General features: G+C 53.1%; 2 long non-coding RNA genes across 2 annotated transcripts in view; both read right to left on the bottom strand.

The window, feature by feature from the left end:
- Positions 1-23102, bottom strand: part of LOC109264052 (uncharacterized) — a 343526-nt gene that overhangs the window by 121176 nt on the left and 199248 nt on the right. The gene's annotated exons all lie outside the window — the stretch shown is intronic.
- On the bottom strand, positions 9307-11197 carry LOC109264053 (uncharacterized). The gene is made up of 2 exons (XR_002078556.2): positions 10746-11197; positions 9307-9819 (listed from the first exon to the last, which is right to left on the bottom strand). It is a non-coding gene; the product is annotated as an uncharacterized LOC109264053 (long non-coding RNA).

Here is a 23102-nt window from a genome sequence, read left to right on the forward strand (position 1 = left end):
AAACTTCCACAATTCCTACAGACAAAGGGTGTCCTTGTGCCACATGCCCTGTGTGGTCACCTCGGGGACGCTAAGTTAGAGACAGTATGCAGTTCAGGCTCTCAGGAAGAAAACGTGCCACGAATTCTAGGTGATCCCACTCTACTCTTGCAGGGGGGCTGACAAAGGTCGTTACACACAGCCCTCTTGTCTTCAATCTTTCAGGCTCTCCTTCTCGACTGTTATACGTTGCGGTCTCAACCAGGCAGAGGACGTCAGGCGTCTACCCGTCTCACTCCCAGATTCTCACATGTGATGTGCAAGAATCCACATTTTCACAACGGACGTGCGCGTGGAGGGATCTGAAAATGTCTTCAAGAGCTTACATAGCACGATCACTTCATGATGTATTTCCTGAGTTTCATTTCACATTATTGGGCTCTGGGATGTCTAGATTTCTGAACAAGGATTTGTTTCCCGAGGACAACTAACCAAAGGAGAAATTCATGTTATTAGCTGAGCACTGCCTATTTCACTGGATTAAAGAGCAAACCCATTAAAAAAAAAAAATCAGTTCTCCAGTCTCTAATTTTTTTTCAGCTCTTTTTCCTCCCTTTTTATTTTTTTTTTCCGTATGCTTTAAAATTCCTTGTGGCCTTCCCTCCCAACTGCACAATATCAAAAGCTCTCTGTTCTAATCCTCTCCCGGCTGCCTCAATTAATCACTTCTGTATTACACAGCTTGGCGGAGTGCCCACCTGTTCGCCAGCAGGCATTTCGCTTACTTGGCCTCCACGGAGCCGAGGCCTTCTTGCTCTGCTTGGCTGTGTGTTCCTCCTCATTCTCAGGCTCCCATTTTCTTCCCGCACTTTCCCCCGGTGCCCCATTTCACATTCATTTATTCCGTCCGCCCCCTGGAAATCGACCCGCTCTTTCGTGCACGCTGTAAATACTGTTGCAGGCCTGCTCTGGCCTGTTCGGCCTGCGTGGGAGATCTGGAGAGTGCGGGACACGGGCTGTGGTCCAGAGTGTTTACTGAGCATTTGCCGTGTCCAGGTGCTGCGCTCGTGCCCGTGCATGTCCTCGGGAAGCCTCCGGAACTCTGTGCGGAAAGGCAGCTCTTCACCCATTTGATGGAGGAGGAGGAGGAGGAGGAGTGTGGTGACCGGGGCCTGCGCAGTCCCCTGTGTTACGCATCCCACTGCGGGTCCAGGGACTGTGGCCACGGCCGGCCTGTGGCTGGTGGGAAGGACTCACGTGGGCCTGCTCGCTGTCTGGGACCCAGGTAGCTCTGCCTTCTGCGTTAGCGTCCCGAGGGCCACTGAGCTGCCCAGGGAGGACAGGCTTTTGGGGATGTGAGCCTTCCCACCTTTCTGTCACCCCCCAACCGACCATTTTGGTACTAGATTTACTCTTTAGTAACAGGATTAATTTTCAACTGAGCAGTTTAGTGGATAGTGAAAATGCCCGACAAAAGGGTTTTCGATGCAGAGCAGTCTGTTCTCACATAAAATAATCGAGGCTTTAAAATTTGTGTTTTTTTTCTAAAGATCTATTTTGCAACCTTTATTATATGGCAAAGTAAGAAAATTTCTGATACCTATTTATATACTTTCCCTAAAACACAGGCCTTTCCTAAAAGAATAGTTACCCACGGAATTTGGTGAACACCCACTGAACGTCTGTCTGCGCGGCACCAGTGCCCCAGCCGCGAGTCTGTGAAATAAAGTGGAGGAAACACCTGCTAAGTGCTGTGGCTGTGAGCACCCAAACTCAAGCGGCTTCCCTGCTGGTGAGTTCGAGGAAGAAAAGGTAAAATTGGGAAAAGGTGCTTGCACACACCTGCGTGTGCCTGACCACGAGGTGAAACCCGTTAAGGCCCATCCATCACACGCTGCGATTTACAGGCAGGATGCACATGGCACAAGGAAGACACGTCACGCCCAGGAGTCTGCTATACTGATGGAGGCACAGCTTCCTGAGCCTCGAACCGTGGTTCTTCTCCTTGTGTCCCCCTGCCCGGGGCTCCACCTAGCAGGTAGCTGCCTGGGTGCCCGGCCTCAGAACACTGAGGGCGCAAGCCGCCGGTCCAGGGCAGCCACGGAGACCTGAAACCCCGTGGAATTAAGGGCCGTGAGTGCAGAATACATATCAGGTTTTGAAGACTTACGGTAAAAATAAAAATCTTAATGGATATACTATATGTTGGAGCTGTTTAAGGTGTGTGGCTAAACTGAGAGAAAGAAACAGGGATTTCCCACCTTCCCTGCCCCCCGCATCCACATCCCCAGCGGGGTGGGACATCGTCACAACTGATCGCCCAGAGTCCAAGGTGTGCATCAGGGCTCACGCCTGGTGTCGCGCACTCTGTGGGTTGGCCAACCTGTAATGACATGTGTCCCCCATGACAGCATTCCGCCACGTGGCCTCACCACCCTGGAAACCCTCTCTGCTCTGCTGTTCATCCCCCTACCCCCTGGCAACCACTGATCTTTTATTGTTTCCACAGTTTTGCCTTTTCCAGAATGTCATGTAGCTGGAATCACTGGGTGCAGCCTTTTCAGATTGGCCTCTCTCACTTAGCCATATGCGTTCAAGGTTCCTCCGCGTCTTTATGGGGCTCGATGGCCCCTGCGTTTTTAGTGCCGAATGATACCCCATTGTCGGGGGGACCACAGTCTATCATCCATCCTGGCTGCTCCCAAATTTTGGCGATGATGAGTAAAGCTGCTCTAAACATCTCTGTTCAGGTTTCTGCGTGGATGTAGTTTTTAAGTCATTTTGGTAAATACCAGGGAACATGATTGATGGGTTGAAAAGAATGTATTTTTCAGATACTGGATGAAGCAAAGTATATGATTAAATCTAATTTTCCTTATTTCTGTTTACTTTTGTTTCAAATGCGGCTGTTAGAATATTTAAACTCCCATCTGTTCAATTGCATTTCTCCCTGACAGTGCTGGTCTGGGGACCCCCGGGGAGCCCCTCAGGTAACTGATGGTGAGGCAGGCCTGGCTGTCACAGAACCCAAACCAGGCAGGTGAACTGACAGTCCCCTCCCCAAGCCAAACACTACAGAGGCCTCGCAGAACTTTCCGGAACAGTGTACACATTCTCCAGTAGGAGGAGGATCCAGAGAGCCAGAAGGTTTGGGGACTTGAAATAAAGGTGATTTGGACAGAACACAACAAGCTCCTAACGTTCCGTGTGCATCTCAGCGTGTGGACAGCAGGGCACGTTCAGACCTGAGGGCGCCAGGGCCACGCCCCCCTTCCCGCTTTACTGCAGGACGGTCTTTTCTGCTGGTGCCTTCTGACCGGTCACGCGTGTAGGAGTGTGTGGTGCACGGCCCTGGTGCCACGGATGTGTGAGTTTACTGTAGACAGGACGCTGCCGTTTTCACGGCTCTACTCGGCAGAGCCAGGGAACAGTCCACGCCATTCACCAGGATGCTGCCTTGTGCTCATAGGCTTGTCTGCACGCGTCCTTCCCACGAAAGGTGGCACGTTTAGAACCCCTGGCTGAGCTGCCCTGGAGGGTCTGCCGCAGGAGCGAACGAGGCAGAGGTGGCCTCTAGAATGACACCCGGTGACGCGACCACGCTCTAAGTTCTGAACTGTGGACCATGGCAGCGGATTTCCAGTGGACGAGAGCTGCGTGAGCACACATTTCCCTGGGAGAAGGGCTCTGAGGGGGACGGCTGCTGCTCAGCAGGGAAATGAGAGGGCGTGGACAGGTCCCGATGGGCGGAGGCCCCTCATGGCTCTGCAGCTGAGCTGGTCCAGTGTCCCCCAGGCTCCTGATGCGAACAGATCTGTTTACTGTGTGTGGTGTTTACTGGTGGGCTATTCAGTGAGCGCGATGTAGGGTTTGGAGACTTACTGTTGGGGTTGCCAGGGTGTACCCCTGAGCCACTCACTTTACTAGTTGACCCCTGTGTGGCCTTGGCCAAGCCTCTTCACATCTCCTGACTCAGCTTCTCCCCCTTTGACGGGAATAATAATCAAGGTCCCCGCCACACGGTGGTTGGGATGGACACCTGGTGCGTTAGCCTGCGGAGAGAAGTGGGCTGTGACTGGCATGTGGTAAGTGCCATGTGTTACCAAGCTGGCCATCTTTGTCGTCTTGACTGGAGCCCAGCAAGCAGAGGGCACGGGTGGGGTCAAGACTCCAGGACCTGCGGGGGGCGCTGCGCTGTCACGGAGCAGCCACCGATCGGGGCCTGCACTTCTGTTTCCGGGCAGTTGTCGTCAGTGGTTTAGATCATGTCCTTGACTTTGAGTGAAGAGCTTGAGTTTCTCATGGGATCCCATCTCCTCTGGGGAGATGCCCAGCTCACGCGGAGAAGAGGGCTGGAAGCATTCAGGGTGATGGGGTTCAAGGGTTCCAAGATGGGACTTTGAGAGAAAATGAACTTGAGGCACAGAGTGTGCAAGAAAAGACACTTCCCTGCTTGTGCTGTTTGTTGACGTGTCACGGGGCAGCAGGAGCGTGTGACTCTGGACACCAGGCTGCGGAGCGAGTAAGCAGTGCCTCTACCCTGCCCCGGGAGCTCCCTCGAAAACCCCAGATGTGCCTGAGAGCTTTGGGTCTGCAGTGCTTATCTGCAGATTCATAATCCATGTAGGATTTAAAACCAGAGTTTGGCTAACCCAACCAAAACCAATTTTTAAGGGGATTTTTAAAAAAATTTATTTATTTAAACCCAAGTTAGCTAACATACAGTGAAGTCTTGGCTTCAGGAGCAGAACACAGTGATTGATCACTTCCATATGATACCCAGGGCTCATGCCAACAGGTGCCCTCCTCAGTGCCTGTCACCCATCTAGCCCATCCCCGCCCCTCCAGCAACCCTCAGTTCTCTTTATATAAGAGTCTCTTATGGGTTGTCTCTCTCTCTGTTTTTATCTTATGTTTCCTTCCCTTCCCGTGTTCATTGGTTGTGTTTCTTAAATCCCACATATAAGTGAAATCGTGTTTTTAACTGATTTTCAAAAGATACTATGAAAAATTCAGAGGTTAGCTGGCTTGAAGCTTTACCTTCAAAAGAGCATGAGGCAAAATGCATAGGTTTCTGGAAGGTTGGGGGGGTGCGGTTTTGTCTAACAACAGCCCAGTGAGTAGAGTTCGTGCTGGGTTCACAGGCCCTGATCTCAGTGCAGAGAACCAGCCCCGCCCCCACTTTGGGCCCCCCACTGGCTGCCAGAGGCGCCCGAGGGCACCAGCAGAAGAGAGAAGACCCTTCCATCTGTGCCTAGCCCCTATCCACAAGTTTGGGGGAAGCAAGGAAGCCGTGTCACTCTTGGGGGTGAGACCACACTGAGCCGTGTCACCCTTGGGGATGGGACAAAAACTGAGCTCAGTCTTCGTTCTTGTTTTCTCTTGGCTGTGACGTTAAAGCCATCCTTCCAGAGAAAACCTTTGAGTAGGGTCTTGTTGAGGGAGAGGCTAGCACTTCAAGTTCCATACTTAGGAGGTAAAAGCAGGTGATCACCGAGCACAGCCTCGGAACCGAGGACCGTGGCCAGGGCGTGGGCTGGCCGTGAGAACCTGCCGTCTCCCCAGATAGAGGCACATGCATTTCACCCTGAGGACGCCTTTCACTTTCTGCTCCTAGTTCAGATATCTCCCGGAGCAGACGGCTGCGTTTCTGTGTGAACGGCCAGTTGTTTGGACCTTCCCAGGGGGGCTGTGCTGTGCCCACACCCCGGCGTCTCAGCATCTGCCTGGGGAGACGCGCGTTCGGGAGAATACACCATCCCACGTCAGGGTGCGGGGTGTCTAGGGTCCAGCCCCGCTGGGTACGGGCCGGCTCAGGGCATCGTGGCTCCAAGTGTAGCTATAATGACAACCCGGAGCCTGGCAGGGTGCTGCTGCCTCCGTCTGTCCACCTCCCCCACCTCGAAGTCCAGGGACTGCTCCTGCGAGGGGTGTGGCCCTGTCTGGGGGCGGGGCTTGAGGCCGAGGCAGGAGAGACTGGAAGTGGAGAGAGAAGGCTGTCTGCAGGTCTACTGGCCCTCCGGAGGCCGCAGACACTATCTCCAGGGCTGGGCCGGCTGAGACCAGGCAGCCATGCTGCTTTGGGGCCGAGTGACAAAGTGGACCGGGAGAGTGTCTTAGGTTTGGTGAGGTATGAAGGGAGGCGAAGGGAGTTCCTGGGGCCTTTTGGCACAGGGAGGCTGCTGAGCTTGGCCAGCATCCTGAGCCAAGAACTGGAGTCCCTCAGTGGCCCAGGGCCGTTCTGCAGCTTTCCAGCCAGACCAGAAATAACGAGGGACTTGCAGAGGGCAGTCCTCCAGAGCAGGGCCACCAAAGTGTAGCGGAGCTGCAAAATCAGCGTCCACGACCACGCAGCCACAGTCGGTGCATGGCCCAAAACGACCACGGACCCACAGTCGGTGAATGGTCCAGAGACGGGGCATCAACCAGCTTTTGCCGTACAGGTACGCGTGCCCATCTGCAACAGAAGTAGAACACGGCCTTTTCAAGGGGTTTCTCAGGTTGAACAGTTGCTCTGTGATCCAGATTGGAGGAGGCAGCTACCGAAGGCGGTGGTAAGAAGTGTCTTTCTGACTACAATTTCATGGAAGAAAAGATCATTTCCGTAAAGGAGAGACCACTTCTAGCTCAGGCAGCTCTAATTCGTGAAGAGGAGAAGGAAGACCCGTACTTGTTGAATCTCACCCTTCCTTCCTCCATGGAGCACTTCTCTCTGTGGCAGACCGTGCCCCAGGCCCTGGGTAGACTGGGGTCAGCTGCACAAGCCTGGCTGCTGTCTCCAGCCCACTTGGCAGGAAGCACACAGGTGGACATGGCAGGACAAGTCGAGGGCAAGGAGCTTGGGAGGCAGGAGGGGCTCCGTGGCTGAACGCAGAGTGGGAGGACTCCCACCCTCCCTTCCCACACACGTGGAGGTGCCCCAGGCTAACAGGGAACAGCTAAAGAGCAGCTGAGCTCTCTGTGGAAATCCTGGTGGTCCGGGGTGCAGTCAGAAAGGGATGACTGCTCTTTTCAGGTAGAGGTGCCGCCTGGGGGCACGGTAAGTAAAAACGTTTATGTTGCTTTATTCTGTATCCTTGCCTGAGGTCCGACAATATTATTTTATATATTTCATAGATATTTATTTCTTTACTGCCTCATTCAGCGAAGGATATGAGGCGGCTTGAAACGATCCACAAATATGAGAAGATTAAGAAGTAACTGCGAGAGTCTGCTACATTTAGCAAAAATGAGGTGAAAATGTGTAAACCATACATCAGGAGGCTCCCCGATGGGTTCATCACTCAAAGTTCAGTCATTAAAAATATTGAAATATATACATAAGAAAACCAACAACCCGTTCGTTATTCCACCAACCAGATAACCCACCCACATAATAATAATTCATACACTACAAAGAAATGCAAACATTAAAGAAAAGTACAGAATGAAAAGTGAAAATCCCTCACAGCTCCCATAATCTCCCCCAAATTCCTAGTTCTGCCAATGTTGCCCATTGATAACAATTTCTTGGGTTCCCTTTTAGGAGAAATAAAATGGAAAAAGCAATCTCTTTATTCTTTTTTTTTTCTTTATCTATTCTTTTATCCACCCATCCATCTATCCATCTCTTCATTGATCCATCACCATCCATCTATCCATCACCCAGCCATTATCTATCTCTCCGTCCATCCAACCATCCATCCATCCGTCATCTATCCGTCCATCCATCCATCCATCCATCTACCCATCCATCCACCTCTCCATCCATCCCTGTATCCATTCATCTATGCCAGGTTTAATTTTAGTGAATAATCAAGAAGTCTTTAAGGATTGAAGAGTGAGTACACAGTCAGATAGTTGGAGTGAGTCATTTTTATATAGGCCTGCCATCCACCTGATTATTCCAGAGCTCTAACTTCTCCAAGAGAGGGTTTCAGTAGGAAATACACATAATGCAACTCATTTCCCTCACTATGTTTTAAGAATCAAGAAGATGTTGGCCAGGACTGGAATTATTCCTCAAGGAATTTTTCATCTGAAAGCATTTTTATGAAAAATCATTAGTAGAACTTTTAGTTGGTGACCTACATTTGTGTGGAATCCTCAGGCGATGAAAACAGGGGCCTGTGGCTTCCTCGATTGTGAAAGTTTTCTCCAAGCACGAGGGGGTGGAGCATGTCAGGGGAGCCTGAATTGTTTTGCTCAAAACCTCATCAGGCTCCACAAGGCTGGGGATATTGAGTTCGGATGGGGACACTCTCATTAACTGAATGGACAAACAAACTGACCGATATGAAAAGAAGTAGGAGGCCATTTTGAACAGATTTGGGTTCTATAAAATAAGTTGATTTTCTCAGTTGATATCAACTGAGACCTAGGCGCAGGCCCAGGTTTTATGGAGCCTAAAGTTTTTGAACTTGGGGTGTCTTCTTTAATAAAGATGTGAAAAATTGCAAACTTTGAGTTATAAATACAAAATTAGGTATGGAGCCTTCTAAGGGCCTGTGGAAGTGAGGGGTCCTGAGCCTTATGTGTCCTTAGCCTCGAGGCACACCTGTCTCTGATGAGGCCTAAGCACAAGGTTCACGGGGCCGTGGGCCGTCAGGTTACAGCAGGGCTTCCTGGTTGGGGGCTATTTTTCTCTTAGGGACTAAGAGATTTGCTAACATCTGGAGGTAACCTGACTGTCCCAACCGTGGGGCCAGTGAGGTGCTCCCGGCATCTAGTGGGTAGAGGCAAGGGATACTGCTAAACATCCTGTAAGGCACCCCACCCCCAGAACAAAGAATGATCGGACCCCCAACGTCAATAATGTGGAGACTGATGTCCAGAGTTACAGCTAGTCATGTACTCTTAAAGAATGCCAAGCCGCTGAGCCCCGTAGGGCTCAAAGTATAGTTCGTGGGGTGCGTTCACGAACTCGGGGCCGTCAAGATGGACACAAACACTCAGCTGTGTTGCACCAGCGCCCACCACCCACTGGTTCATTTCATTCCCTGGGCTCTTGGATTCACGCTCCCCCAAACAGCATGACTGCGTGCACTGTCTACACCTCGTTCTTTGCACTCGGCCACCGAATAACATTTACATCTGCTGCCTCCGTCCTAAATTAATATATTTAATGCTTATACCCGTAAATCATTCATTTCAAAATTCCCATCTCTTATGAATAAGTTCATCATTTTCATTCACATTTTGTCACAAAAATTAGGAGTTTAGCTTTTCGAAAATTTCATTTTCCACTTGTCTTTTATTTGCAGCAAGATCGTAAACCAGCCAGATTAGCTCTTTTTCTTTCATCGCAGCAGAGGAGGCCGAACTAGAACGTAGCACAATCAAAACAAATTGCTTGGGAAAATAATTCCTTTATTTAAAGGAATTACCAATAAGCAGGCTGCTTTCATAGGAAACAAAAACTGTCATGGAGCTAGCCAGGGTCGGGGAACGCAAAGTCGGAATTACGCTCGCTTCTGCAGTGACTCCTCCAAATTATAGCAACACTCGCATCTTGTGAATGGCTCCTTAGCGTGGAGTAAGTCACGATCCGTGCACAACCAACCGCTCATCTCGTATCACTTGGCAGGACAAATCCAAAAGGAAACCACCTTTGCCCCTTGCCCTGCAGAGCTGACGTCCCCGGCACTACTTGGCCACGGTCGGTCACATGTCACACGTACCCGCTGATGCCACGTGCTGAGGGCCCCCCACCCCAAGGCCGCGTGCGGGGCTCGTACAATGAGAGTTTCATCACAGAGGCACTGCCTGAGTGAGACGCTCTCGTCTCTATTCGACGACAGTCAGCATCGCATCCTGCCGAGTGAGGGACATCCAGCGGGTGCGTCCGTGGATTTAGAATCTCTGGATTAAAATAAAGGTGGATATAGATTGAGATATCGTTCATTTCAAAAACAATTTTAAAAGAAAGGAAAGCCAAAGTGTGAAACGGATCTATATGTTTGCTGTCTTGGGGTCATTTTTCACCGTATCAAAGAAGGAAGAAGGTAAATTAAAGTCATCCCAGGATATTACTTGTGAGAGGTTAAAGCATGTTCTAATGGGCAGATTAATTCTGTGGGGAAATAACGTTAAATCTTTCTGGAGCCTTGAAATTTCTCAGAAGCATTCTTGCCGCCTTCTTGCATCGCAGCGAATGCAATCATCTGGCTAGATAATCTGGCATCTTAAATAACTTTGCACTTAAGCCCTGTCAATTGGATCTTCCAAGGTTAATTGATTATTTCAACAAGCATTCTTGCCAGCAAAGATCTGAGTGCTTACATCTTTTCATTAATTCATGCTGTTTGGAGAGGAGGTGTAAATGCAAGGGGGGGGGGGGGGGCTCTCGATTAACCCTTTCACCACCCTGTCTCCTGAGGAACGCGGACAGGCCAGCAGGTCGGGGCACAGCCTGGCTGGGCTGCGCGGCGGCCCCGTGTGCAGAAGCGAGCGGGTGGACGCAGTGCCCTCGCACACCCACACCTGGGCTTCTGGAAGACAACCGAGCATGCCCACGTTGTGAGGAAGCAACGATCCCACTTTGAGTCTCCCCTACGCCTGGCACGCAGCCTCCCGGCCGCCCTGGACAAAGCCTGCTCTGTCAGCAACCACGTTTGTCACTGGCGTCCTTTTCCAGAGACGCGGCCAGCACGCTGGAGGGTGGCTCACGCGGACAGCACCACCACTCACTGGCTGGACAGCAGAACCTGGTCACAAGTCAGGATCCGGTTAAGAGGCATTAACGTGTTTCTTACAAAGACAACAAGCAACCCCAAACCTGCATTTACCGGAAACTCCTTTGTGGCGCTGTCATTCTGCCTCTGAACACAACCGTGTCTGATCCCAAGTGCCGGCAGGGACAGGGGACGGCAGACCTCCTCTCCCGGCCTCCTCATTCCCCGAACCATCCCAGACACCACCGCCACGAACTTCTCTTTCCGCGCCTGCCGCTCCTCTCCCGTGGGGGCCGGAAGGACACAGGGAAGGACCTCGTGGCTGCCAGTCTGGGGCCTGCGGCTCCCCTGCTGACCCCCACTTCCCGCCAGCTGGCTTCCGCATGCAGGGGGGGGGGTGGCAGCTCCCACTCCCCTGCGAGCCTTGGCAGAGCCCGCGTCCCTGGGAGAGGATGGGGGAGGGAGGCCTGGTCCGGGTGGCGTTGGCTCCCCCCCCACTCGGGCTGGTGGCTCTGGGGTGGGCACCGCCGGGCGGAGGCTCGGAGCGTACCCGCAGGCTGGCAGGGCTCTCCCCGCCCCCCCTCTGCTCGCTTCCAAATGAAAGCAGCCGTACCACCCTGAAATTGGAAGGAGAAGGCCACAGCTTTATTTACATAACACAAGAGATATAACAATAAACAAGCATTAATCATGGTCATTACCCCAAATCATACAAAATAGTGCTGCTGACCGCTTCTGCAGCTCGTGGGCTATTTTTTTGTTCCTTTTCTTTTCCTCTTGGAAAAAGGGGGAAATGACAAAATCATTGGAACAATCCAGGGTCCCCTAAATTAAAACGTGTGTAAATTAAACACATACGAAGTGCCCGATATGTGGCAAATTAGTGCAGAAAATACCAAGGCCCGTGCGTCGTGGAGGCCACCCGACTCTGAGACGTGACAGGATATTATTGCCCTCGGCAGAGTTATTGAAGCCCGGTACGAATCCCAGTGTCCGGGAACGTCAGGGGACTGTTATTAGACAAGTTGAATTGGGATCTACCCTGCTGCTCTTAACAAGCATTTAATTAACTTCTAGGCAGGGTAATTAGCCTTAGATTGTGGCTGATTTCCTTCCTCACCTTCTGTTGACACTTGGCCCGCACTGAGGCCCCCGCCTGGCTGACAGCGTAATGGATCGCGGCGGTGGCAGGCCGCACGTCTAGGCTGCTGCGTCTGAAACCACGCGGCCCGGCGAGATGAGAGAAGATGGAATCCTGGAGGTCAGCCTGGGTCCCTGGGTGTCACCGAGGGCGGCGAAGCCCACAGGCGCACCCGAGGCCACCTGCTGGGACGTGATGGACATTTTGCTCTCGACTGTGTTAGGCCAGGAGGAAAGAAGGGGGAGACACCCAGAGACGAAAACCCAGCGCACCCTTCCTGCCCTGCCAGCCGGCCACCCGTGGGGGAGGCACCCCTTCTCCCCGCGAGCCGGGCTGCATGTGGTGGGCCATCTTCACATCCCAAGCGGACGTGGGCGCCCGACAGAGGCTCAGGACGACCCCGGCTTGTCGTCATCACACACAGAATGGGGGCAGGGCCCAGGCCACCGGCAACCCCAGGAGCCACCACCCCTTCCCAGGGGCTGCCTTTCCAAACGCATGGCGTGAAGCTTGCTCTTCGGGGCCCCGGACGTCCCTGCAGAGAGCAGCGCCTCCTGCCATGACGCAGCGCTGGGCCCAGCGGGTCGGACGTGCGGGACGAAGCTCACCACCCTGTGGTTATGAGGAAGGACCCAACATCCACACCCAGCCGAGAACACGGGCTTCACAGGGGAGCTGAGTCGTGCCTGCACACTCACACAATTAGCAGTGTTTTCCCCAACAGCCAAAAGGTGGAAGAACCCAAGTGAGCGTTGGCCCTGCGTGGATGGACACAGCAGTCTGCATCCACACGACGGAATTACTCAGCCTTAACAAGTCAGGAAATTCCTGCACCTGCTACAACATGGGTGAAGCTTGAGCACATTGAGATGAGCCAGACACAGAAGGACAGACACCCCCAAGAGACCCCGACATGGAAAGTCGGACAGTGGGCGCTGGGGGCTGGCGGGCGGGCTGGGGAGCCGTGTCTAGTGGGTGCAGAGACCCAGTCCGCAAGACGAGAAAGTTCCGCAGACAGAGGTGGTGGCTGCGTAGGGACGTGCACTTGACGCCCTGATCTGTAACTTAAACATGGTTCAACTTAGGGTTTGTCATGTATATTTTGCCACAATAAAAAAGGAAATGTGTTCTTAATTTTTTGCAGTATGTGTCCAGGAGCCTGAGGGTTGGTCTCTGTCACTTTCCCCTCAAAAAGCCTCTGGTGTCCCACAGACCAAGGCCAGACACTGCCACGCAAGTTGTAGAGGCACGTGGCTCCGACAGCCCGTCAGTACCTACGAAGTTCGAGGTTATAGGTCATTAGGGGACAAGGGGCTTGCTTTGAAGTCCTGGGAGTGTGTCTGAGCCACTGGCCCCTTAAGATGGGACACACAGGTCAGTTAACGTAGTACCTGCCGTCCCTGGGTGAGAGGCACCAGGGCCTTCGTCCTGCGTGAGGGCATCAGCCCCCCATCCTCCCCAGGAGCTTAGCAGGAGCCGGCTGGCCAGGGCACGCAGGCAGGACTGCACCCACTGGCTGGGGTCCTTGCTGTGCTCTGCAGTGACTATGACACGGCCCCGGGTGCTCTCGCAAACAAACATGCATGTCCCAGCCCTCACAGGGTCTACACTGTACCAGAGGGAGAGCACGCCTGATCAAATCAAAGACGCAGGATGTCAGGTAGTGAGAAGAGCTTGTTGGAGAACGAGGCCAGGAAGCCTGAGGCTGGTTTCCCATCTAACAGAGAGAAGGCCCTGGTGGAGCACAGCGTTGGGCCCAAGTGTGTGTTCGCGACAGAGTGTCACGGGCAGAGGAAGCAGCAGATGCGAAGGCCCTGAGGTCGGGCAACTTGCCCGAAGCTTCCGAGCGGCGGGGTTGGGGCTCTTCTGTGGGTGTCTCTGCTCTGTGAGCCCCGGACACCCCGCCATGACGGGGTGCCTCTCCCTCTCCGTGTGTGGCAGCCAGCGAGCCTCCTGGCACTAGGATGTTCTGCTTCAGGCAAGAGTTTGATTCTCAACAACATGCACAACCACCTGAGGACGCGTCCGGCTTTTCCAGTCACTTCCACGTTGGCGAGAACCAAGCAGAAGTGATAGCACGAGCCCTGTTCCTCAGGGCTCAACACACACAGGCCTCAAGTTTGCTGAGCCTCCGTCACGTGTGTTTGCACGAACACATTACTTTTGTCTCTGTACCAGCGTGACTGTTATTGTTTACTCGCCTGGAAACAGACGTGTTAACTCGTGAGCTCCTCTGGGGCCAGCGTTGACCTGACACATCAGGGAAGCGTGACCAGTGACGTGGGCTCCAGGGGCCATGCGAGGCGGCAGCCACTGCACACGCTCCTTGGGGACGCCCTCCAGTCCTGGGCTGCCCCCGCTCCCTCCCAGCTGCGGCCCCACCTCTCCCCAGCTGCACGAAGCCTCAAACGCTGGGCTCATGCCCTTGACCACGACAACTCAGGGGACGTCCTTCCTCCTCTTGACTTTTGGAGAAGAGCGAAACCCCAATGAGCAAGCAGCGCTGAAGGAGGCCGGGCGAGTGGCTGGGCGCCGTGTTGACGGTCCTGGCTCATCCTTCTCCTGGGTGCTCCCAGCACCTGCTCCCCCGGCCCCACCTGCTTGGGTGTTCTCCGAGGTGTTTCTCTGTACCTCACCTGTTATGCATCTGATTCGTATCGGGCTGTGGCCCGCCCCTCCCCGTGCACGGTCAGGTGACTTGCTTACCGTTTCATCTGCAGTCCCTCACTTTGTCCACTCGATCAATATCTATTAAATGAATGAAGAATGAGTAACTCCCCACAATGACATCAGGGCTTTGAAAAAGATAAAGAAAAAAAACCAAGAACATCCTAAGTATGTCCTGAGGGTGATATTAATTCAGTCGATCTACTTTTTTTTTAATGTTTATTTATTTTTTAGAGACAGAGCACAAGTGGGGAAGGGGCCGAGAGGGAGACACAGAATCTGAAGCAGGCTCCAGGCTCTGAGCTGTCAGCACAAAGCCCGATGTGGGGCTCAAACCAATGAGCCGTAGGATCATGACCTGAGCCGAAGTTGGATGCCCAACTGACTGAGCCACCCAGGTGCCCTATTTTTAAAATTTTTTAATGTTTATATTTATTTTTGAGACAGAGAGAGACAGAGCATGAGCAGGGGAGGGGCAGAGAGAGAGGGAGACACAGAGTCTGAAGCAGGCTCTAGACTCTGAGCTGTCAGCACAGAGCCCGATGGGGGGCTTGAACTCACAAACTGTGAGATCATGACCTGAGCCCAAGTCAGACATTCAACTGAGACACCCAGGTGCCCCAATCTATGTTTGTTTTTTAAGCAGGCTCTACACCCGATGTGGGGCTTGAACTCCCAGCCCCGAGATCCAGAGTCACATGCTCTACCTACTGATCCAGCCAATGTAGGCAGTCTGTATATTCTTGTCTGCTCAATCTTCCAATGGGAAATGATGTTCAGAGGAACGATTGTGAAGATTGGAAATAAATTAATTTAATCGATGAATTGAATCCACATATATTTACTGCGAGCCTGCTGTGTACCTGGCTCCATGAGATGCTGGGATCCAGTGGTTGATGAGAAGCAGGTAAGGCTCCTTCTCTGAAGAAGCTGAACACATAGGAGACCTGCCAATCCACTGTTGTCCCACTGAAAACGCATGAAGGGAGGGGTGTGAAGGACAGGACCCCGGTTCCCGAGCCGACAGGTGACACTCAGGTGTCTTTGAAAATTATAGTAGGAAAGAATGTAAGGGCTGTCTGAAACACGCCAACATTCCAGACACCAGAACTAAAGAGGCATCATCTTGTGACAGTCAGATGCACCTGTTCACCAGGTCATGTGTGGTCATGCACATCATCACCATTGGAGAAGCCTGTACCCGCACCATTCAGTGACGGTCTAGGTGAGACGCTGCATGCTCTGGTCTCCGAGGGACCCCGCCGACTCAGCCTCCTGATGCGTCTGGGCTGCTCCCTGAGGCCCAACCCTTAGGGCCCCATTCACCCAGCTGCCCCGGCTGGCCCTGGCCTTCCTCATTCTTGCGGACATCCCAAAACTAACACTTCAGCGGGAAGATGCCAAGATGACCCCCATGAAACATGAAGCTGTTAGGAAAATGGAAGGTGGGAGTGCAAACTGCTGAAGCCGTGCTGGAGAACAGCGTGGAGGGTCCTCAGAAAGTTAGAAATGGAACTGCCCTACCACCCAGCAAGTGCACTACTGGGCATTTATCCAAGGGATACAGAAATGCTGATTCGAAGGGGCACATGCACCCCCATGTTTATAGCAGTGCCATCAACAACAGCCAAAGTATGGAAAGAGCCTAAATGTCCATCGATGGATGAATGGATAAAGAAGATGTGGTATATATATACAATGGAGTATTACTCGGGAATCAAAAAGAATGGAATCTTGCCATTTGCAACTACATGGATAGAACTGGAGGGTATTATGCTAACCGAAATTAGTCAGAGAAAGACATATCATATGACTTCACTCATATGAGGACTTTAAGGCACAGAACAGATGAACATAAGGGAAGAGAAACAAAAATAATATAAAAACAGGGAGGGGGACAAAACAGAAGAGACTCATAAATATGGAGAACAAACAGGCTTGCTGGAGGGTTGTGGGGGGGGTTGGCTAAATGGGGGAGGGGCACTAAGGAATCTACTCCTGAAATCATTGTTGCACTATATGCTAACTAATTTGGATGTAAATTATAAAAAAAAAATAAATTATAGGAAAAAAACCAGAAAGTGAAGAAAGTTCTGTGCTCCTTGGGGAGGATGGAACTCAGCCCTGACGTCGCCAAAAACACCATCATTCGTGTGCATAAAAATGATCTCATTTTCTACTCCAGCCTTTCTTTCCCTGATGGATTCTAGCCCTTCCTCACGGCACACCCACAAGAGGAGGAGAGACTGGAGAAGGTACACGACTTCCTGCTTCGTGGCGTGAGGCCCACGCGTGTGCCCGACGGTGAGGGAGAGCAGGAGGCACCGGTCACGGCACAGCTCACCCGGCAGCTGGCACAGCTTTTCTGTCTGTGGCACCGGATTCCTCCGTGTCCCCTCCTCCTGATGCCAGCCAGGGCCCAGCGTGCCCCCCTCACACTCCCAGCTGAGCCCAACGGGCAGCCCCCCACCTGCCTCCAGACTTCTCTCTGACGCGCGTGCAGAGACTCATATGCCCCACGCTTGCCCGCCTGCTGTCCCCCGGCCCCAGGCGAACAACACAGTTAATCGTAAAGAGCATGTCTGTGCCAGGACCCTGCCTGCGAGTGGGAGGCAGGGACACGCCAGCCACAGAGGACTCTGGAGAGCCAGCAGGGGCTCTGAGTGCTGCCCGGCCCCTTCTCCTTTCCACAGTCTGCAGCAGTCACTGCTGTTTCTGGCCTCACATTATCTCCATCAATTCCCAGCCTGAATTTCTGGCTATGTGGGGACCTTCCACACGAACACCTCACTGCTGCCTCGAACCCACACGGCTCTCACTGTGGCTCATCACGTCCCTCTTGTCGCCACAAATAAACGGCTCTCCTCACACTCCCGGCTTTGATGGAAGGCACCAATTCTACCGGCCCAATCTCAACGTTGCCTCTTCGCTCTCTGTCGTAAGGGACACCAGCCGCTAGTTTCTATACGTGTCTACCCTGTTCTCCGTCCCACCGCCACGGCCGTGACTCACGGGGATGCTAAGAATAAAACCCTCACTTATTTACAGCTGGTGGCATGCTCAAGGGCATGCTTCGTCCTCAGGGATGGGGCCCCAACCCCCGGCTGCTCTGGAGGCCCCTCCAGAGGCGTGATCCCCGCTTTGCCGCACGTCCCTGTCTGTCTGTCCCCGTGCGACCCATGGCACGTCCCCATCTGTCTGTCCCTGTGCAGCCGCCACACTGCAGCCACGTGAACTGTCCACATCTGCCAGAACAGCCGTCACCTGGCCGCTGCACTTTGATCCTGCCCGTCTCCTTCACCTGCGCGTGGCTTCGTCGTGTGTCAGCACCTGCCCAGCATTCCTTTCTTGCACTTCTGACCTTCCCTCTGCCTACAGCACACACACATTTGAAAGGAGCCACAACAGAATCAATCCCGTGAAGCATTCCGTACTTACGACTGTTCCTGCTGACAACCTACTGGGGTCGCGGGAAGGGACCCAAGTGCGTGAGGCCCAAACCCTCCCCCTCCCCTGCCTCCTGCCACGTTGTCGCGTGCGCACGCGTGTGTTTGTTTTATCTTCTCTCTCCCGCAGCCAGGAACACTGAACATCACTTCGATCCCCGTGCTGTCCCCTGGCAGTGCATCCTCTGCTCGCGTGATTTACCAGATCCGCCTCCCAGGGGACACAGTGCTCTTCCCAAGAGGAAGCCGAGATACCATTCTATCCTGTTTCGTGTATAAAATAAGTGGCTCTGAGTGAGCAAAACATTCCTTGTGGCTTTCAGCAGTTAGGAGGAAAGGACAACCTAAAACCTTGCCCCTTTTATTCTGAGAGATACTTAAAGAGTTGGCACGTAGCCACCAGGAATAACCCCTGTAAAACCGTCCTAGACATTTGTGGTTTGAGAAGCATGTTGCTTCGCAGATTTTTCCTCGAAGCCAAAAGACAAACAGCCAGCGATCATCAACTTCAGGTTCATCTAATTAAACTGAACATAAACGGACTGAAAACACACCACATGGAAGGAACTGTGCGCCGTCCAGGAAGGTGGGTTATTTCACCATCTCAACCGCCCTCCGGACCAGATTCCCTGCATGTGTGGCCCGATGGCCATTCACTGAGGAGTACCCGTCCCTACCTGTTGGGTCTCCCGTCTGTGCGCTGGCTCACAGCCGTCTCCCGGCCTCAGGGAGCCACAAGAACGGGAGTGATCCCTGGAGCACGCAGTTCCCGCTGCTTCTGGAGAAACGGGTCGGGGTCTTCTGCTTTCCCCTCCCCCCTCATCCTTCCTCAGTTTCCTTCCTCTACATGCCTGGTGCTCCCAGGGGCTCCGGTTCCCTGTTCTGCATTCCTCTCCCTGGCAGCCACTGCCGTCCATCCTGTCTCCCGGCTCGTCCTTCACATTGTGGCAGAATGAACGTCCTGAAACGTTGACCCAGGCTGCCAGCTCCTGGCTTATAATCTTCCATGGCTCCCCTGCCTCCAGGATCAAGTCTACATCATTTCACACTGGATTCCCCCCATGCCGTCCAGAGACAGACTGAGAGCAGGGCGTTATTTGGGAGGTGATCCCAGGAGACGCAAGGAAGGAGGCAGGGCAGTGACATCAGGAAGGGAGGGAGCCAGGCCAGTGGTCCCAATGAGCAGGCTGTCACTGTGGAGCCCGGGGCTGGGTTCCTCGTGCGGCCAGTGGTCCCAATGAGTGGACTGTAACTCTGCGTATCCCCTGAGAGGGGCTGGCCAGTGGGACCTGGATATAGTACTTCTCAGTAAAATGCACTTATGAAGACTACGTCACAGGAAACTTGGAAAAATCCAGGCTTGAGCCCAGCGTTCCTTCTGCACCATCAGGAACATGGGGTAAATGGGGGTGGCGTCCCCTCACACTCCATCCCGTGTGTCAGACAGACCTGGCCGTGCAAGACCCGAAAAAGCCCATTTAACACTCTAATCGCTTGTGGTTGGTTTCAGATGCGGCATTTAGCTCACATCGATGGAGCCTCAGGGCCGCTGTGCATGTCGAAGAGCGAAGAAACCATGGCTCACGCAGGGGTGCGAGACCACGGTTCTGCTAACGCTCCCTTCACACTGCCTTCAACAAGAATGCTGGAGGAAGAGACTGGAGGCAAGGAGACCAGCACAGGATGACGTCCAGGAGAGTGTTTTCTGTGAAGTCTCCTCTTGTGGAGGCTGCTGTTGACGGCCAACCATTCACAGGTGAGGCTGGCTACCCGCTCCCTTTCTGGCCTCCCTGACCTTATCTGGGGTCGATGGGCAGTGTGGCTGTAAGTGCACTCACACCTGCCAGGGCTGGGAGGGTCTGTGGATTTACCAAAGTCAACCAAAAAGACGTGAACCATCTCGTCCCTCTCACACGCGTGTGCGCACGAGCACACACACACACACACACACACACATACACACATTCAAATACTCAAACACAAAATAACCTGCAATAAAGAAGACTTTTTAAAAGACAGTTACACCTCAAATGTGTATTTTACGGTATGTTGTGCTGTGATGCACTCGGATGGTGAGCTCATTGTCAGACGATCTAGAGCTTCTCGGTGACCTGAGGCAGGATGGTCAAGTGGTTTCCAACCTGGGCTCCCTGAAGACGCTCCCAGGAGAAGGGCTGTGGCAGGTGGGTAGCAGACTCCCTGCCCCCCAGCTGACGCTCCGGCCACAGCATGCCCACAGTTACCTGCTTCACATGCTGGGGCCCAAGGTGCTGTTTCTCTTGACATCCCAGACCTGTCCAACTCCTCTTGTTTTTAACATAATAAAGGCAAGTCCAAGGACATTGCACAGCTGGAAGAAGGTTATCTCCCACAGAGGGTGCTGGCTTGTGCAGACCACTGAACAGCACCACACATGGGCTGGGTTACTGCCTCACGGTGTGGAGGGCACAGCCAGATCACCATGGCGGCACGGCCGGCTTCTTCTGAGGCCACGAGGGACAGTCTGCTCCCTGCTCCCCTCCTCTTCCCCCAGCTGGTGGTAGCTTCTGGTGATCCTCAGTGTTTCTGGGCTTGTAGAAGCATCACCCACCCCCACGCTCACCTTGTACTCTCCCTGTGTGTGCACCTGTGTGTGCACCTGTGTCCAGACTCCCTCCTTTTATAAGGATACCACTCACAACGGATGAGGATCAGAGTTTACAAGGACAGCACATCATGATGGATGATCTCATCTTAATTTGATCATCGGCCATGACTCTTTTTCAAAAAAGGTCAGCCTCATAGGTGCTAAGAGGCTAGGACTTCGCCACCTTCACAGGGACACAGTTCAGCCCATGACAGCAGCCCAGAGCACAGCCTGGAGATCCGTGTCTGATCCTGGAGGGCTGTGGCAGAATGCTCCAAGAGACTATGGTTTTTCAAATTATTTCACAATAAGGACTACAAGTGATTGCAATTTCAGCTTTGATACTATTGGGTTTCTCTAGATTTTCTATCGTTAAAATGCCAAGATACCTAGGGTCCTGCGGATCCCTGGGTCAATGCAGGGATGGGTAGGAGGTGACCACAATGGTCATAAGAGGCGGCAAAAGGGCAGCGTCTTCCCTCTGTAGCGTCACCAGGGAGTCACCACCAAGCCAGCTTTCGAGGAAGCTTCTTGGTGAGGTGCGGGTTGAGGGGTTGGGATAATGGTTGGCAGAAAATGCTCTGGAATTCGGCCACAGGCTGACCCCAGCAGGTGCTGACCGGAAGGAAGCGGGGAGATCTCTGAGTTAGCTTCCCTGGTGTGTCACGGGCACCGAGTGGGTGAGAACAGCCTGTGCCCAACTGCACAGAAGATAATCATGGGTGGACACTCAGGTTTGCTGGAATTACCCAGTAACGACAAGGTCCCGTTCATCTTCTCTTGTTTTGTGTCCTCTCCCCAAAAAGCGGAGACTCTGCTTGTTCTGAGAGTCGCCTGATCTTTTCAACACTCACTAAATAGTGTGGTGGCATGGAACGTTTGTGTCGTATCTGGCACTGGTTGAACCTGAGTGTGAATAGGTCTTGTGATCCGACTCATTCACGTGATCTCTCCTTTTGAAATCCCAGCAATTTTATCACATCTTTCCTCACATCAAACCATCAGGAAAAGGTAAATATTGCCCAAAGTGAGCCAGGTTAGAAACTGACCTCGCAGTCAGTACCGCGAGGTCTGCCGCACTCGTGACTGCAGGAGGGGACACCGTGAGGAGAGGAAACATCCAGAAAGAAAAAAGCAGAGAATAGGGAAACACTTTTGAAAAAGGTAAAAATGTTCTGAGTTTCGTGGGGGCCCTGATTTCACATTTCCTGGCAACAAGTGGACCCTCCCCAACGAGGGCTCTACTGGGTTGGTGAGTAGGAAGTCACATGGGTGCAGGGCGCTGGCTATTATCTCTAATCTCCGGCTAGAGTCCTCACGTCACCTACCTTAGCTTGCAGCCACGATTCTCTAAGCGATCTGTAGCTCGAATTATTTATCTTTTTTTCAATGTTTATTTATTTTTGAGAGAGAGACAGAGACAGAGACACAGCATGAGCCAGGGAGGGGCAGAGGGAGAGGGAGACACAGAATCCGAAGCAAGCTCCAGGCTCCGAGCTGTCAGCACAGAGCCTGATGCGGGGTTCGAACCCACAAACCACGAGATCATGACCTGAGCCGAAGCCAGACACTTAACCGACTGAACCACCAGGCACCCCCCCCCCCCCACCCTGCCCAATTATTTTTAAAGGCAAATACAGACACCCACGATGGTGTGTGTCGTCCCTATGTGGCAGGCACGAGCTGCAATTTTTTCTTCACGGGACACGGCAGTGCGTTGGCGTGACAATAAAGATGGAAGGAGCACATCCTGCAAATGTCCTTGTGTCAGGTCAGCAAACGGCCGCTCGCTCGGGGTGGGGGCAGGCACACTTCACGGGGAGACACTCTGTCGGCCCAGGTGACAGTGGGCCACGGAGGCGAAGGCAGGCCGACGTCTGGGCCTGTGTTTGCTCTCGAGCCTGGTTGCCCACGTGCTATGTGTCAGGGGAGCCACGTGCACTTGGGAGGCTCGTAGGTCGACGCGTAACAAAAACCATGCAGTGACTGTTCTGCAGCAAACCGCCTCCTGTGCGAGGGCACCGCGCAGACGTGCCTGCCCCGTAGGAGGTGCCCCCCAGCACGCTCTTTGCTGCCCTTGAGTGTGTATCACATGCAGACAGTGCTTTCTGAGAAATAAATAGCAAAACGAAACATGAAAACAGAGACGGGGTCACAGGTGGGGTGTGCGTACTGTCCACAGTTTGTACCGATTGGCGGGGCTCCACGTGGTGGGCAATCGGCAGGTGCCCGTGTAGGTCAAACTAGGGAGAGCCTGGCATGGGAGCGTTTCCATCCACAGCTGATGTGTCCTTTGTAGGATAAGCTGACGTCCCCATGTGGTTAAACGTCCCTTTTAGGGACACAGGTAGGTGGCCAGCTGGACGGTCCACCCAGCGGTTGCTAGATGACAAGCAGAGCCGGCGGAGTTTCTGCTGTTCTGAGCATAAACGGTATTTTGTGTAAGGCCTAAAATTAAGACCCAGCGTCATGTGCTGCCTTGATGTCTGGGGTAGCTGTGAGGGTCTCAGAAGGCCCGACTGCGGGTCCCCTCCCGACTCTGCAGCCACGGATAAGGTCCCTCAGCCAAGCAGCCCTCCTTATCACGGGGA

This window comes from Panthera pardus, unplaced genomic scaffold, assembly GCF_024362965.1.
Source record: "Panthera pardus isolate Hobbes unplaced genomic scaffold, ASM2436296v1 HiC_scaffold_1, whole genome shotgun sequence".
NCBI classification, from domain to species: Eukaryota; Metazoa; Chordata; class Mammalia; order Carnivora; family Felidae; genus Panthera; species Panthera pardus.